The sequence below is a fragment of the Lathyrus oleraceus genome, chromosome 3 (genome assembly GCF_024323335.1).
Source record: "Lathyrus oleraceus cultivar Zhongwan6 chromosome 3, CAAS_Psat_ZW6_1.0, whole genome shotgun sequence".
NCBI lineage: Eukaryota > Viridiplantae > Streptophyta > Magnoliopsida > Fabales > Fabaceae > Lathyrus > Lathyrus oleraceus.
In genome coordinates this window covers 101,517,123-101,532,781 of record NC_066581.1, presented here as the reverse complement: position 1 = coordinate 101,532,781, position 15,659 = coordinate 101,517,123, and positions in this window count along the sequence as shown.

Genomic DNA, 15,659 nt, shown 5'->3' with positions numbered 1-15,659 from the left:
ATTTAAGTTTCACTTGTATTTAAATAAATGAGTGTCGTGAACAATATATATATATATATATATATATATATATATATATATATATATATATATATATATATATATATATATATATATATATATATATATATATATATATATATATATATATATATATATATATATATATATATATATATATATAAGTATTGATTCGTTGACACCAGGTGTAAGTCTGAAAGTCTTACACCAAATCACTCAGATCTCACCTAAACACAATATTTTTCAATCCCGCGGAATCAAGATATGTGACTCTATTACGATTCTGATCAGAAATTCAACATAAATTCTCTGAACAGAAATCAATCACACAACGCCCCCCCATTTCACTTGTGTTTCCCGTAGTGTTTCCTTGTGGATCTGAACCAGAGTTATAGATACCAATTGTTGGTGCACAAGGTCGAAGATGAACGTAAACGGTAATATGAGTGTCAAGCTTTCAGTGTTCGATGGCAAGAACCGGAATCATTGGATGATTCAGATGCGTGTGTTGTTTGGAGCTCAAGATGTTCTTGATCTCGTCAATGACAGTTATGCTGCATTTCTAGAAAATGCAACGGATGAGTAGAGAAATACTCAACGTGATCTGAGAAAGAAGGATCAAAAGGCGTTGTTCTACATCCATTGGTGTATGGATGTGAACATGTTTGAGAAAATCGATGATTCAACGACGGTGAAAGCTGTGTGGGATACACTGGTGCGGTGCTACGACGGTGATGCATCAGTGAAGAAGGTGAAGCTTCAGTCTCTACGTAAGCAGTATGAAAATCTCAACATGAAGAAAAATGAGAAGGTACCTAACTACATCTCCAGAGTGATTCTAATCACAAATGAGATGAAGTCGTATGGAGAAACTCTCTCTAAAGAAAGTATCATTGAGAAGGTACTTAGATCTCTTACTCCTCAATTTGATTACATCATTGTAGCAATTAAACATTCTAAGGATCTGAGCACCGTGATAATATAAGAGCTGCAAAACCGTTTAGAGGCGCAAGAGTTGCATCTGACTGAAAGAACCTCTAAGATTGAGGTAGAGCAGGCGTTGAAAGCTTCTTTTGTCAAGAAAGACTAGAAACAATCTTAGTCAGAAGCCAAGAAAAGACATGGTAGGTCTTAGAAGTCAGAAACCTCTACTTCTGGGAGTCATAAGGGAAATGATAAGTATGATAAGATAAAAGTTCAATGTTATTGTTGTAACAAGTTTGGCCACTTCGCTGCAGATTGTTGGTCAAACAAGGAGAGAAAATCAGAAGAAACGAATATAGCCAGATGATGAACATGTACTATTAATGGCTTTTGATTTTGATAGTGCATATCTAGAAGACTTGTGGTATATAGACACTAGTTGTTTGATAAGTGCATATTTATGCACAATTCTCCTACTTTTTACTTAGGCATTTCTTTATTTTATTTTGTTTATTTTTATATTTTATTATATTTTCATATTTTATTTTACTTTTAGTTTAATTTAATTTTCGCACTTATTTTTCAGCTTTAGCAGTCTGCGCGGAAACGATCATAACTGGAGTTCCGGGAATTCGTTTGAGGCGTTCTAAAAATCGCCGGAAAGCTAAGAGAGAGAGCTACGACTTTCGTGTTGGAGTTGAAGTCAGATTCGGAGCTCAAAATTCCAGAATTTCGTTTCAAGTTGCAGCATTAGTTTTATTTAAGTTTTGGGTCATTAGTTTTGGGCTTGAGTTATGTTTTCGATCCAGTTGGGTTGTAAACCAAATTCCTTGTTTTCCATATATCTAGTAGCTACATAACATTAGGGGGGGGGGGGGACTATTCACGAAATACTTGAAAGCTTTGGCAAGAATTCTCATGAAGAACTAATCGATCCAAACAATTTGCTGTATTCGGGTTCCGATACCTTGAGATTTTAGTAATTCTTATTCAGGTTTTATATTCCTTTCAATATTAATATATGTATTTTGTTTGCTTAATCCGATTTACATATGCTATATTGATTTAATCCGATTGATTTTGTGATCCTAACTATAGTCACGATTTCGTTTGCTTAATTCGTTATCGAGTCCGTTTAATTCATGTTTGCTTAATTCATGAAACTTAATCCCGTTTGCTTAATTCGGATAATAGGAACATACAACTTATACTATCAATTGCGCTTGTCAGTTGATATTATAATCGAATAGGAATAGTTAATATGCGGTTGGAATTACGATAGTTGATGATAGGCAAAGACCGAATCAGTAAATTGTTGCTACAGCTTATTTCAATAATCACTTATTTTAATCTATTTTTTTAATTGAATTCTAAACCAACCAAAACCCCATTAATCGTTACTATCATTGGTTAATTCATTCAAGAATCCTTGTGAGAACGATAATCCGAGTCAATTTGTCGCTAAACTACATTTTTGAAAAACTACTCGTTTTGATCCGCGCGCGACAGCGGATCAAATTGGCGCCGTTGCCGGGGATTCTTGATTATATTAATCGTCTTTATAGTCATAGGTGTTGTTTGTTTAGCATTTTTTTCCTTAACTTCCTTGCGTTCGAGTCTTTTTGCGGTTTAGGGAAAAAAATCTGTTTTTAAACAAATTGTCTTAGATTATTCCGATTTTTTGTCGATTCATTAGGAAAAAATCAGTAATCAAAAGCCTTTATTTATGAGATAAATAGTGGATGCCGCCCTAAAAAACCGAAATTCCTTATTTTTCTATTTTTTATGATTTATTTTCGGTTTTGGTAGTTTTAAAAAAATCTGAAAAAATTCTCAAAATTCTTAATTGACGTCATTAGATTAATTTCAGTGTTAGTTTATTTTTCTAAATTTATTTTAATCGTTTTCCTTCATTGTGTTTGTTTTTGACTATGGCTGACCAAAGAACTTTAAGGCAGTTAGCTATCTCTGATGTGAATTATAATGACATGTGTATTGAATATCCTGAAGCTGACACTCCTTTTGAATTGAAATCTGGTTTAATACACTTGTTTCCAAGGTTTAGTGGTCTTGCAGGTGAGGATCCGCATGAGCATCTGAAGGAATTTGAGGTTGTGTGCTCTGCACCTTCTGGACCTTCACTAGAAGATATTGTCAAACAAATGGCTGCAAATAATCTCCAGTTTCAACAACAAGTAGATTCTACTTTAAAGACTTTGCAAACACAGATTGGGCAGCTTGCCACTTTGGTGAATGACATGCAGCAAGCTCAAGGATCAAACCAACAACCCTTGGAAGAACATTCTGTTTTTCAAATAGATTTGATTTCTGAAATTGTTGATGATACTTGTAGTGATTTGTTTGCATCTGATTTTCCATCATTGTCTGGTTTTGATGATGTTTATTCTTGTGATATTTGTACTGAAACTAAAATTTGCTCTGTTTGTGCTGAAATTGAGGCTGCCTTGCAAGTTGATATTCTTACTGCAGATGAGGTTGCAAATAAAGTTGTTCATGTAGATAAAGCTCTTGACATCCCGACTGCCACAAACACTCCTTCTATTGAGCAGCCACCTTCCCTCGAGCTGAAGCAACTTCCTGAAAATATGAAATATGCTTATTTAGAGATGAATGAAAAACTACCGGCTATAATTTCTTCTAACCTTGATTTCGATCAAGAAAATAAGCTTTTGCAGGTTTTAAGGAAGCATAAAAAGGCATTTGGTTGGACATTGACTGACATTCCAGATCAGATCACCTTCACGTGTCCATTTGACACTTTTACTTTTAGAAGATTCTTTGATCCTGGAATAAAAGGCGAATATACTAATAAAAATTTCAAGTTCAATGGACATTACCCAAAGCTATTCCATGACAGCCCCACTTTGGAAGAAGAAAATGTAGAATATATCTCTTTGGGAAAGGCTGCTTATGTGATCACCTATCCTCCTTGACTACTCGGGTGTGTTCTTTCCTCTATCTTCTTTCTCTTATTTTATGTTTGTTTCTTTCATTGAGGACAATGCATATTTTAAGTGTGGAAAGGGAATACTTTATTTTCTTTGTTTTTGTTCTTTATTTTGTTTTGTTTTTGTTTTTTTTCTAAAAAAAAAATTGCATTTTTGTTGAAAGTTTTAGGCTATAGAATAATTTAAGGTCGAGTTTGCGGAGACTTTGGAAAAATTCACAAGATCGGTATTGTTTTAACACCGTAAGTCTCCTGCATATGGAAATTGAGTTGAATTTTTATTATGTTTTAGTCTTACATTCTCATCCTCTGACAGCTCTTGAGTAGTTTATTTCAGCAGTCAGCACCATCTCACACACACTTTACGTAGGGAAGCCGATGAATATAAGTGAGTGTTCCGAAAAAGAAAAAAAAGAAAGAAAAGGGAATGCACCTTCTAAGTTTGATGACCCTCACCCGGTCACTTAACTCAACGGTTGTAGAACCTTCAAAAAAAAAGAGTTTTTGACTCGTTGTTAGTTGGTTCAGCGGTTTCTGGTGCTGAACTTGGTAGGGCGAATTACGGTCCGATCCCCCGCAACTACAATTGAGTAAGCAAAGGGTTATACCACTTAAGTACCAGAACCCCGTGCAGAAAAGAATCAAAGTCACTAACCGGTCGCCTTGCTATGAGTGTGTGGAGATAACGGGCTTAATGTGATTGCGCTTGAATGAAAAAGGGCAAAAGAAGGATGAGTAAGTTAGGCTTTAGTATAATAATATGATTCGAGTTGATTTGTGTATTCAGGAGGTTTATGTCTGCATAACTGTGGATTAGTGTTCTTACAATATCCTTAATGTGCAAGATTAGTACCTATCAATGCAAACTTAACCGAAGAAGACTTGTAGCCTGAAATGAGTAGCTATTGATGTGTGTGTGCTTTCTTTGTTTTATTCAAGGTGATTATGGAGTCTGAACAAGGAAAGAATAGAACATTCAAGGTGAATGTTAAAACTGCAGACTCTGAATGCCTTAGCGCAACAAGTGTTGTGAAGGAAAGTGAGATGTGGCACAAAAGATTTGGTCATTTAAACTTCAGAAGCTTTGGGCATCTGAATTCAAAGAAATTGATATGTTGAATATCTGCAATTAAGAAATAAAAAAAGTCAGGAAATGTGTGCAGGAGAGGGAATCAACCAAGACTGCCATTTTCATCAGAAGTAGCTCCAATATCAAAACATGCTTTGGGATAGTACATTATGATGTGTATGGACCATTTTCAGAACCTTCAATATGAGGTAATAAATACTTTGTGTCATTTGTGGATGAGTTCACAAGGATGACATGGGTATCCCTTATAAAGTTCAAACATGAGGTGTTTGCTGAATTTAAGAAATTCAGAATCAAGGTCGAGAAACAGAGTGGTCAGACTCTAAAGATTCTCAGAACTGATGGTGGAGGTGAGTATAACTCTGCAAAGTTCAAGAAGTTTTGTGAGGAGAATTAAATTAAGCATGAAGTGACTTCTCCGTATACTCCTAAACACAATGGTCTTGCTGAAAGGAGAAACCGAACTTTGCTTGATATGACAAGGAGTATGCTGAAGGAGAAGAAGCTTCTTAACACTTTGTGGGGAGAAGTTGTTGCCACTGCAGCATATGTGCTCAACAAGTGTCCAACCAAGAAGATGAAAGAAAGTATTCCTTTTGAGAGGTGGACTGGAGATAAGCAAAGTGTGGGTCATTTCAGAGTATTTGGTTATGTCTGTTATAAACATATTTCAGATGCTACTAGAAAGAAGCTGGATGATAGAAGCAAGGTGATGTTACTTGTGGGGTATCACAGTACATGTGCTTATAAGCTTTATTGTCCATTCACTAATAAGGTTGAAGTCAGTAGAGATGTTGTTGTGGAAAAGTCACAAGTATGAGATTGGAGCAAGTCTCAATCCAACTCCGGTGCAGACTTAACTTCTGAAGATATTGATTCTGATGCTGAAGATGAGTCAGAGCCTGAAAATGATAATGAGAGTGAGTCAGAATCAGAAGGCGAGATTGATTCTGAGGAAGAATCTAATTTTGATCCATATTTTGATGGTGATTCAGATTCTGGTGGTAGTCCAGATTCTAAGAATATTCCAGATTCTGAAGGTGGTCATGCTTCTAAAGTCGGTACTTCTGGAATATGGTGTCTTTGTTCAGCATTCTTCTGAAGGTGATATGATTCTGGTGTGTTTGTATGTTGATGACATATTGCTAACAATAAGTTATGAACATGGGATAACTAAGTTCAAGAAGGAGCCGACGAATGAGTTTAAAATGATTGATCTAGGAAATATGGTTTACTTTCTAGAGATGGAGATTATGTACTCTGAGAAATGCATAATTTTACATTAGCTGAAATATGAACTTGAGCTTCTGAAGAGATTTGAGCTGCTGAATTATAAAATTGTTGCCACACCTTCTAATACAAATCAGAAATTGGATTTTGATTCTGATGGTGATGATGTAGATGCGTGGTATTTACCACACGTTCAAGCAGTTGGTAGGTTCTCCGGGGTATTTGTGTGATACCATACCTGATATTTGCTATGCTGTTGGAATGGTGAGTAAGTTTATGAGTAAATTGATGTGGTCTCATTACTCATTGTCATAATTTTGAGGTATATAAAGGAAACTCTGAAGTATGAGATTTTGTTCCTTTCTGGTGTTAAAACTGACTCAGAACTTCTGAATTACTCATATTCTAATTGGTGTGGAGATAGAGTTGTCAGAATAAGTACTTATGGGTACTTGTTTAAGTTTCTAGGAAGTCCTATTTCTTGGTGTTCCAAGAAGTAACTAGTTGTTGCTTTGTCAATCTATGAAGCAAAAAATATTGCAGATGTTGTGACTGCATGTCAAGCTGTGTGGCTTCTAAATTTACTACAGGATCTGAAGATCAAAGTAAACAAGCCTTTGAAGTTGATGATTGAAAACAAGTCTACAACCATTCTTGCCAAGAGCTTAGTGTTGCATGGGAGAAGCAAGCATATTGAGACTAAGTATCACTTTCTAAGAAATCATGTTTAGAATGAAGTGCTAGAAGTTATGCGTTGTAGCATCCAGAAGCAGTTAGCATATGTTCTGACGAAGGCGATCAAGACTGATCAATTTCTCCGCTTGAGGGATGTAATTGATGTTGTTAGTTTTGGTTAAGCTGAATATAAATTAAGGGATGCTGTTAGAATTAATTCATTTTCAGAAACTGGTAGACAAAGTTTGTTAGAGGGTATTTTAGTATTTCTACTTAAGTCCCACTTGTATTTAAGCAAGTGAGTGGTATAAACAATAATATCATTATTATCCTTCTTTTTGCAGTCTGTAGCAGTGTGTGTGTGTGCAACCATTTATAACTATTTTAGAGTAGTGGAAGTTTGTTATTATTCTTTCTTCTCTCTCTTATATTCATTGTTCATCTTTATCACCTTATGCACCAACATCAATCACGATTATTTTCGAGAGTGTCTGAGAGGGGGTTGGTAGTTAGGTTGGCGAGAACCTCCTCATTTAGGATTTTAAATGGAAGAGATTTTTTTGTTCGCGAAAAATTTATTGTTGAAAATTTTATTTCGATTATCTGAGGTCATATTTTTTCTTTTGAAAGAGATAAGTGGGTTTAAAAGTTTGTTAGGGATGACATTTTTTCAATGTCCTATGCTTATCACTATCTTTTGAATTCTACTCATGCTATAAATTTTGCCTACTCTATTGGATTTTCATCTCTTCCTCTTATTTGGAGCAGTTGAGCTCCTTATAATGTGATTGTTTTCTCTTTGCAGCTTCTCCTAGATAGGTTTCCTTCTAGCAATAACTTATTCAAGATAAAAGTGATTGTCAACCCTGTTCTTACCGCATGTCTTTTTTGTGATGATTTGACTGGGACGGATTCCCACTTTTTTGTTGCTTGTGATTTAGTCAATAATGGTTGATACATGATTTTCATATGATTGAAGTTTAGATAGTCCTTCCTAGGATCATAGCCTTCTCTTTGAAAGTTTTCTTCTTCTTTACGAGGTAGGTCAAAGTTTAGGAGATTTCTATGATTTGACATTTTGTGATATAGACCATTTAAAGGGCCACAAATAAGATTATATTTTTAGAAATTATGATATTCTATGACAAACGTGAAATAATTGGATGATAAAAATATTTTTTTGATTTGTAAATGGTTCTTAGGCAGATAAATAAAAAACTCTTGCACCTTCACAAATTACCTTTAAAATCCTATCCTTTTGATTAACCAATAATGGATCGAGACTTTAGCCAAGTTTAAAGGGGTTGTGACCCTTTTTTCTTCCCTTTAGAACTTTTAATCCGGTGGTGATAATCATATTGGTTTGAGATCTATTTTGCTTTTCCTCCGTGGTGTAATCCATTGAGAGTGTTGCTTGTTTCAGAATTTCTTATGATTTGCTAGTGTTTGGCATTGTAGTTTTTTTATGTGCATAGATTTTGGTACTCTTGTGTTGATTGTTTATTAGTTGTATTTTGTTTAAATTTTTTTTATTGTTATTAATATTATTTTGCATTTCATAAGACACTACGCCAAATAAGGGAAAAGAGGGCGCTTTTTTTGGCCTATAACAGCGCTTTAAAGCGCCCTCTAATCTGGCGCTGGCATAGGTAAAGACAGCGCTTTTTTTCCTGGTGAAAGCGCTGTCTAAAGTGGCTCTTTAAGCCCTTTAAGGGCCACTTTAGAGGGCGTTTTTTAAAGAAAGCGCCCTCTAAAGTGGAAACATTTAAGGGTTTAGAGGGCGCTTTTACTGGAAAGCGCCCTCTAAAGTGGAAACTTTTAAGGGTTTAGAGGGCGCTTTTACTGGAAAGCGCCCTCTAAAGTGGAAATTTAAAGGGTTTAGAGGGCGCTTATTTTGGGAAGCGCCCTCTAAAGTGGGTGGTTATTTAAATTTTTTTTTTAAAAAGCGCTATATTTTTTTATTTATTTTAGACAACCTGTATTGAAGCAGTACACCCAAAACTGTATAATTTGAAGCCCTTTTTCACACATTGCATTCAACAAGCCTTATATACAACAATCCATACATATACAACAATCCACTGATATATAATCGTTTAACTTCTAAAGATTCTAAATATACAACCAATTCATAACTTAAAAAGAAATAAAACTAAGTAGCAAAAGCATCTCTGAGATGTATGTTTTTTTTGCTAGCAGCAGTCTTCTTAGCAACAACCTCTTTTTGTTCAATATCAATAGCATGAACCTAAAATATCATAAAATTAGTTAGGTGATGTATAAGATCAAGAATTAACATTTTCTATGCATAAATATCATATAATTGTGTTTATACCTTTTTTTTGATGCAACTGACTCGATTTGCTGCGTAATCCCCTTATATTTTTGGTCCCTTATCTTTTGAAGATAGAATTGATATTTGTTTAGATGGACATGTTCCATTGTCGTAGAGGGATACTTTCAAATATCCAGCATCATCAGCTACGCGAATGAGGCTTGACGACAATGGAACATCTCCATCTAAACAAATATCAATTGATACTTTCAAGTATCCCTTGCCCCTTGCACGAATGATTGACTTCATAATAGCCATTTTACCTGTAATAAAGAAAACAATTAAAATCAGATGACAAATGTAAAAACAATTAAAATCATAAAAGTCATTTTACCTGTAATAAAGAAAACAATTAAAATCATTTGACCTGTACCTTTTTCACTAAGTTCTCTTTCTTTTCTTGGTTGGAATATGTTCTACATGTCTCTTAACAACACGGACGGTTGGATTGATCCAAATACCCTTATTATGATCATTTCTAATATATGAATCATTTGATATAATATTCTCATCTTGATCATTTCTGGTAAACGATTCAATCTCAACATCAATATCACCTTGATCTCCAGTGTTTTCATCAATTACTTTGTTGGAAAAAAGAACTATAGACCATTTCGTACTTTTCGGATCATTGACATAGAACACTTGTCTAGCTTGAGAGGCTAGAATAAAAGACTCATCTTTGTATCCCACCCTATTAAGATCCACTTGCAAAAATCCTGACTTATCCATTCGAATGTCGTTATTATTTTCAACCCACTTGCAACCAAATATAGGAATCTGAAACTTCTCATAATCAAACACCCAAATGCGCTCGATAACACCAAAATACGACAGATTTACAAATTTGGGGTTTAAGTCCTTCACACTTGATATGTGCATTGCTTCAGCTACCACGGTGACACCACTATTCTGCATTGTACTTTTATCATCTTGTTCTTTGGTATAAAATGTGTATCCATTAATCGCGTATGCGCTATAAGAAAAAACATGGAAACTTGGGTCATATGCTAAGCATCTCAACCTTTCTGTTATTGAAGCGGGATCTGAATAATACTTTGAATAAATATGATCCTTAAACCAATGTATAAAACATCGATTGTGCTCTCGTACTATCCAATTTTCATTTCTATTGGGATTTAAACCTCGGAGAACATCCTTGTGAATTTCAACATACGGCTCAACCTCATTCTCATTGTGCAGAACATACAAATGCACTTGATCCTGTTCGACCCTTGATACTGCCACGATTTTATTTCCAATTAGATTTTTTCCTTCTTTCTTTTCGACAAGCTGAGACTTGGGGAGTCCGATTGACTGAACATTAGACAAATATTCAGTACAAAACTCAATCGCTTCTTCAACGATGTATCTTTCAACCATACAACCTTCTGGTCGACTTCGGTTCTTCACGTACCCTTTTAATATTTTCATATAACGTTCAACAGGGTACATCCATCTCATATAAGCTGGTCCACACAATTGTGTCTCTTTCACAAGATGAACAACTAGATGTACCATTATGTCAAAAAATGATGGAGGAAAAAACATTTCAAGCTCACACAAAGTAATAACGATTTCTTTTTGCAACATTGGTAAGATCTCAGGATTGATCACCTTACTGCAAATTGACTTGAAGAAAGAACACAACTTAGTTATAGAGCTTCTTACTTTTTCTAGAAGAATAGAACGTATACCTATTGGGAGAAAATGTTCCATTATAACATGGCAATCATGGGTCTTTAAACTCTTTAACTTGAGGTCTTTCATAGACACAAGTCTTCTAATATCTGAAGAGTACCCTTCTGGAACTTTAACTTCACTTAGAAACTTACACAATGTTTTTTTCTCCTTTCTAGATAGAGTATAAGCAGCAGGCGGTATATATGTTCGTTTTCCTTTCTTCAAGGGTCCTAATTCAGTTCTTATTCCCATCGCTATCAAGTCCTTTCTTGCCTTAAGGCCATCCTTAGACTTTCCTTGTATATTGAGTAACGTGCCAATAACACTTCCAAATACATTTTTTTCAATATGCATAACATCAAGAAAATGTCTCACATACAAGGACTTCCAATACGGCAATTCAAAAAAAACTGACCTCTTCTTCCACCCACTTTTGACAAGTGTGTGGGCAAAAGGCTTGCCAAACTGAGTATCCAAATCTTTCACCTTTTCAAAAATTTGATCACCCGTCAATATAGGTGGAGCTCTGCCTTGTTCTATCTCTCCATTGAACGCCTTTCTCCATCCACGGTAGTGATGATTTGAATTTAAGAATCTCCGATGACCGAGAAAGACATTCTTCTGACCAAACTCCAAGCGCTTCCAATCTGTTCTATCTTCACAAATAGGACACGCACATTGACCTTTTATGCTATACCCTGATAGATTTCCGTATGCTGGAAAATCATTAATTGTGCCAAACAACATCGCCCTCAAGTTGAAACTTTCTTTCCTATATCCATCATAAACCTCCACACCGGTCTCCCACAAAATCTTTAAATCTTCGATTAAGGGCTTCAAGTACACGTCTATGTCATTCCCTGGTTGTTTAGGTCCAGAAATCAACATAGACAACATCATGTACTTACGCTTCATACATAGCCATGGAGGTAGGTTATAAATCATAATAATCACAGGCCATGTACTGTGTGAGATACTCTGGATACCGTGTGGGTTCATTCCATCAGTAGATAATGCCAAGCGAAGGTTTCTTGATTCTTCTCCAAATTCAGGATAATCATTATCAATTTTCAACCACAGTGGTGAATCTGTCGGATGTCGATACTTTCCATCTATAATTCTTTCATCTGCATGCCAGGTCAAGTGTCTTGAATCGGTTTCACTACGAAACATGCGTCTAAATCTCGGAATAATAGGAAAATACCACAAGACTTTTGCTGGAGACAACTTGTTCTTATATCGCGAGACACCGCATTTAGGACACTCATTTAACGATGCATACTCATTTCGAAACAAAACGCAATCGTTTGGACATGCATGTATCTTATCATAGCTCATGCCAATAGAGCACAACATCTTTTTGGTCTCATATGTTCGATTGGGAAGAACATTAGCCTCAGGAAGCATATCTTTCAAAAGGGCTAATAACTCTGTGAAACTTTTATCCGACCATCCATTGCCCGCCTTTAAGTTGTACAACTTTAATACCGCAGACAATCTTGTGAATTTAGTGCAACCATCATACAAAGGTTTCTCTGCATCACTTACCAACCTCTCAAACATTTCGGGACAATCCTTAAGATCTCCTTCAAGTGCTTCTGCAATCTCTTCAACTCGATCACAATCGTATGTATCTGCGCCACTATAGTTTGAGGCATAGGTCGTACTATCCCCTGGTTCAACATTCTCGTTACTTTTCTCACCATGCAAATTCCAACATGTATAACTTCGATCAATTCCATGCCTCATTAGATGCGATGTCAACTGAACTGCGTCAACCCGTTTCCCATAACAACAACCCAAGCAAGGACATATCATTCTACTGGGGTCTTCGGCGTGCGCAACGGCAAACTTAACGAATTCTGATACCCCATTCTCGTACTCTCTCGACAATCGATTGGAAGACATCCATGTATTATCCATTACTAATTAGAATAAACAAAAAACAATTTCAGAAGAGAAACCAATTTCAGAAGATACTCTGTGCAGGGCATTCATGTCTCCATTTACTCTATCAAATAACATCCATACCTAAACTTCTTAAGTTACTAGCTACGCTATGTACTGGTTGGCTGTTAATGAAGAATTCAAACACATTCGGACCTAGGTTTCTAATGATACTGGTGTTGACACAAAATCAGATGTTCATAGGTCGTATAACCCTAACTACTGGGTAATGTAGTCCCATTGCATGCGCTATCATGGTCACTAAAAACCAACCGTCAATTGCCTAATAAACCCAAACTATTTAAATCACTATGAATATTGAAACTTTACAGGTCGAAACAAACGTAGCATAGACAACAATAACATAAAACTGAAATGGGGCAAAGCTAAAACAAAGCAATAGTGCAAGTAATAATGTATGCATCGTGTACCTTTGATTGGTAGAAGGAGGAAACGTCGTAGATCTAACAGAGGTGGAAGGAGAACGCCTTAGAACCCTAACGTGAAAAAGAACGAAAATAACAGAGAGTGAAATAACAAAACGCCCAGTATGTTATAATTTTAATGTTTACTAAAGGGGACCTTAGAGGGCGCTTGTGGAAAAAAAGCGCCCTCTAAAGGGGGCCTAAGAGGGCGCTTATGGAAGCGCTCTCTAAAGCTTTCCAGAAGCGCTTTATAAACTGGAAATGCACATGGACTTATAACAGCGCTTTATTAAAAGCGCCCTCTAAGGGTAACCTTAGAGGGCGCTTTCTAAAAAGCGCCATGTATTGTTGTCCCTCTATCTCCTCCTTATTTTTTCGCGTCACCTTAGAGGGCGCTTTATTACAAAAGCGTCCTCTAAAGTGCGCTGTCTATTGCTCCTTATTTTTTCGCTTCACTTTAGAGAGCGCTTTTGTAATAAAGCGCCCTCTAAGGTGCGCTGTCTATTCCAGTTTTTGGCGTAGTGAGAGATATTTAATTTAATTTCTTTATGTAGTGATCGATAGCACGAATCATTTCAATTTTTTTTGTAAATATTTTATCAATTAGATGTCAATTAGTACAATGCACATATCAATAATATAGGATTTTATTATTATTTATTTTTATTAAAAAAATAGTTTGAATACTTTTATATAGAAATGTATTTAAATTTTAAAATTTTGATTAAATGATACAAAACTTTGGGATATGTATATGTGCAACTTTGGGATCTTTAAGTATGATATGAGAAAGCTTATCATCCATTCATTAAAGTATAATTGTATTTGATTCATATTTTTAACAAATTGAATTCTAACTAAGATTATTATCATTTCTTGCTCAAAATAATTAAAATAATGTCGTATCAACAGTACTTAAACTATTTCTAAAACATCCCAGAGAATATCATTTCAAAAGTAGTCATCTTAACAAACTTAGCTGTCATCTTAACAAACTTAGCTACAAAAAATTAATATTGATATATTTTATCAAAAGCTTGAATTGTAAACATCATCAATATTTTCAATTTGACTATTCAAAATAAAAATACACAAAATTAATAAATATGCTAAATAAACTACTTACACGGAACATTCATCACACTTTCATTTGACAAAAAAATAAAGTATAAAAGATGTATAGTTGTGAAATTGAAATTGAAATTGAAATAAAAAATTCATAAAAGAAAAATATTTGTTCATTATTAATAAATAATTTATTTTTTTAAAAATATTTATTATTAAAGATTAAAGGTAAACAAATTAGAAAAATAATTATATAATATATAGTGATATGTGTTAGTGGGTTAATGGTAGGTAGAAAGAAAATTAGAAAAAACTTATATAAAATATGTAAATCATCATTTTTGAAGAAATTATAAAATTAACTATTATTTTTATCGTTATAAAAATAAGTAATTTATTTTTTAAAAATATATAATTATCATTAGACATAAAAGATAAACAAAATGTTATTAGAAAAAAATTACTACATGATATTTTACCTCTATTTGGTATGATATTATTTTTTCGTTTGTATAAGCTCATATAAAATATTTGACAACAATATTTTCACCTTAAATTTATAATTTATTTTATTAGTTTGTAATTTACTTTCTCTATTTTTCTATTTGATAATAGTTTTTTCATCATATATTTATTTTGTAGTATTTTTTTATAATTATTTATTTTAAAATAATATTTTTTTAATCAAAATTATTTATTTTAAAATAATATTTTTTTACGTTTTCAATCTAACGTTAATTAATTTTTACCAATTTTATCTCTAATAAATATTGTTTATAAAATTTTTAAATTATTATTATATTATTGTTCATTTGATCCATAATGATTCACTTGCCTATTCCATAATATTAAATAGAGAATAAAATAGTAAAAATTATATTGTAAATCAAAATGGATCAATTATTTTAAAACACTTTTTTATTTTAAATGGATTCATTATTTTGGAAGGGAAGAAATACTATACTTTACGATAATTAATAATAATTAAGGATAATTTTATAAAATTGTGATAATTAACAATCTTCACATGCACATCACATCAAATCACATCTCTTGAATTGGATATGTGTTTGGCTCATTGCTTTCTTAGAATATTACTATCACAAAGTGCATCCGCAAAAAGACAAATATGTTTAATAATGTTCTGAAATTTCTCCGTAACTGCATGCACAAAACAGAACGACTCTAGTTAGTGTTGATTTTGACACCACGTGATCAACAAACAGACCAAAAGTCGTAGCAAGTCAACAGACTCAATAATTTAATATTGAATTAATAGCACTTTTGTCTCTATCA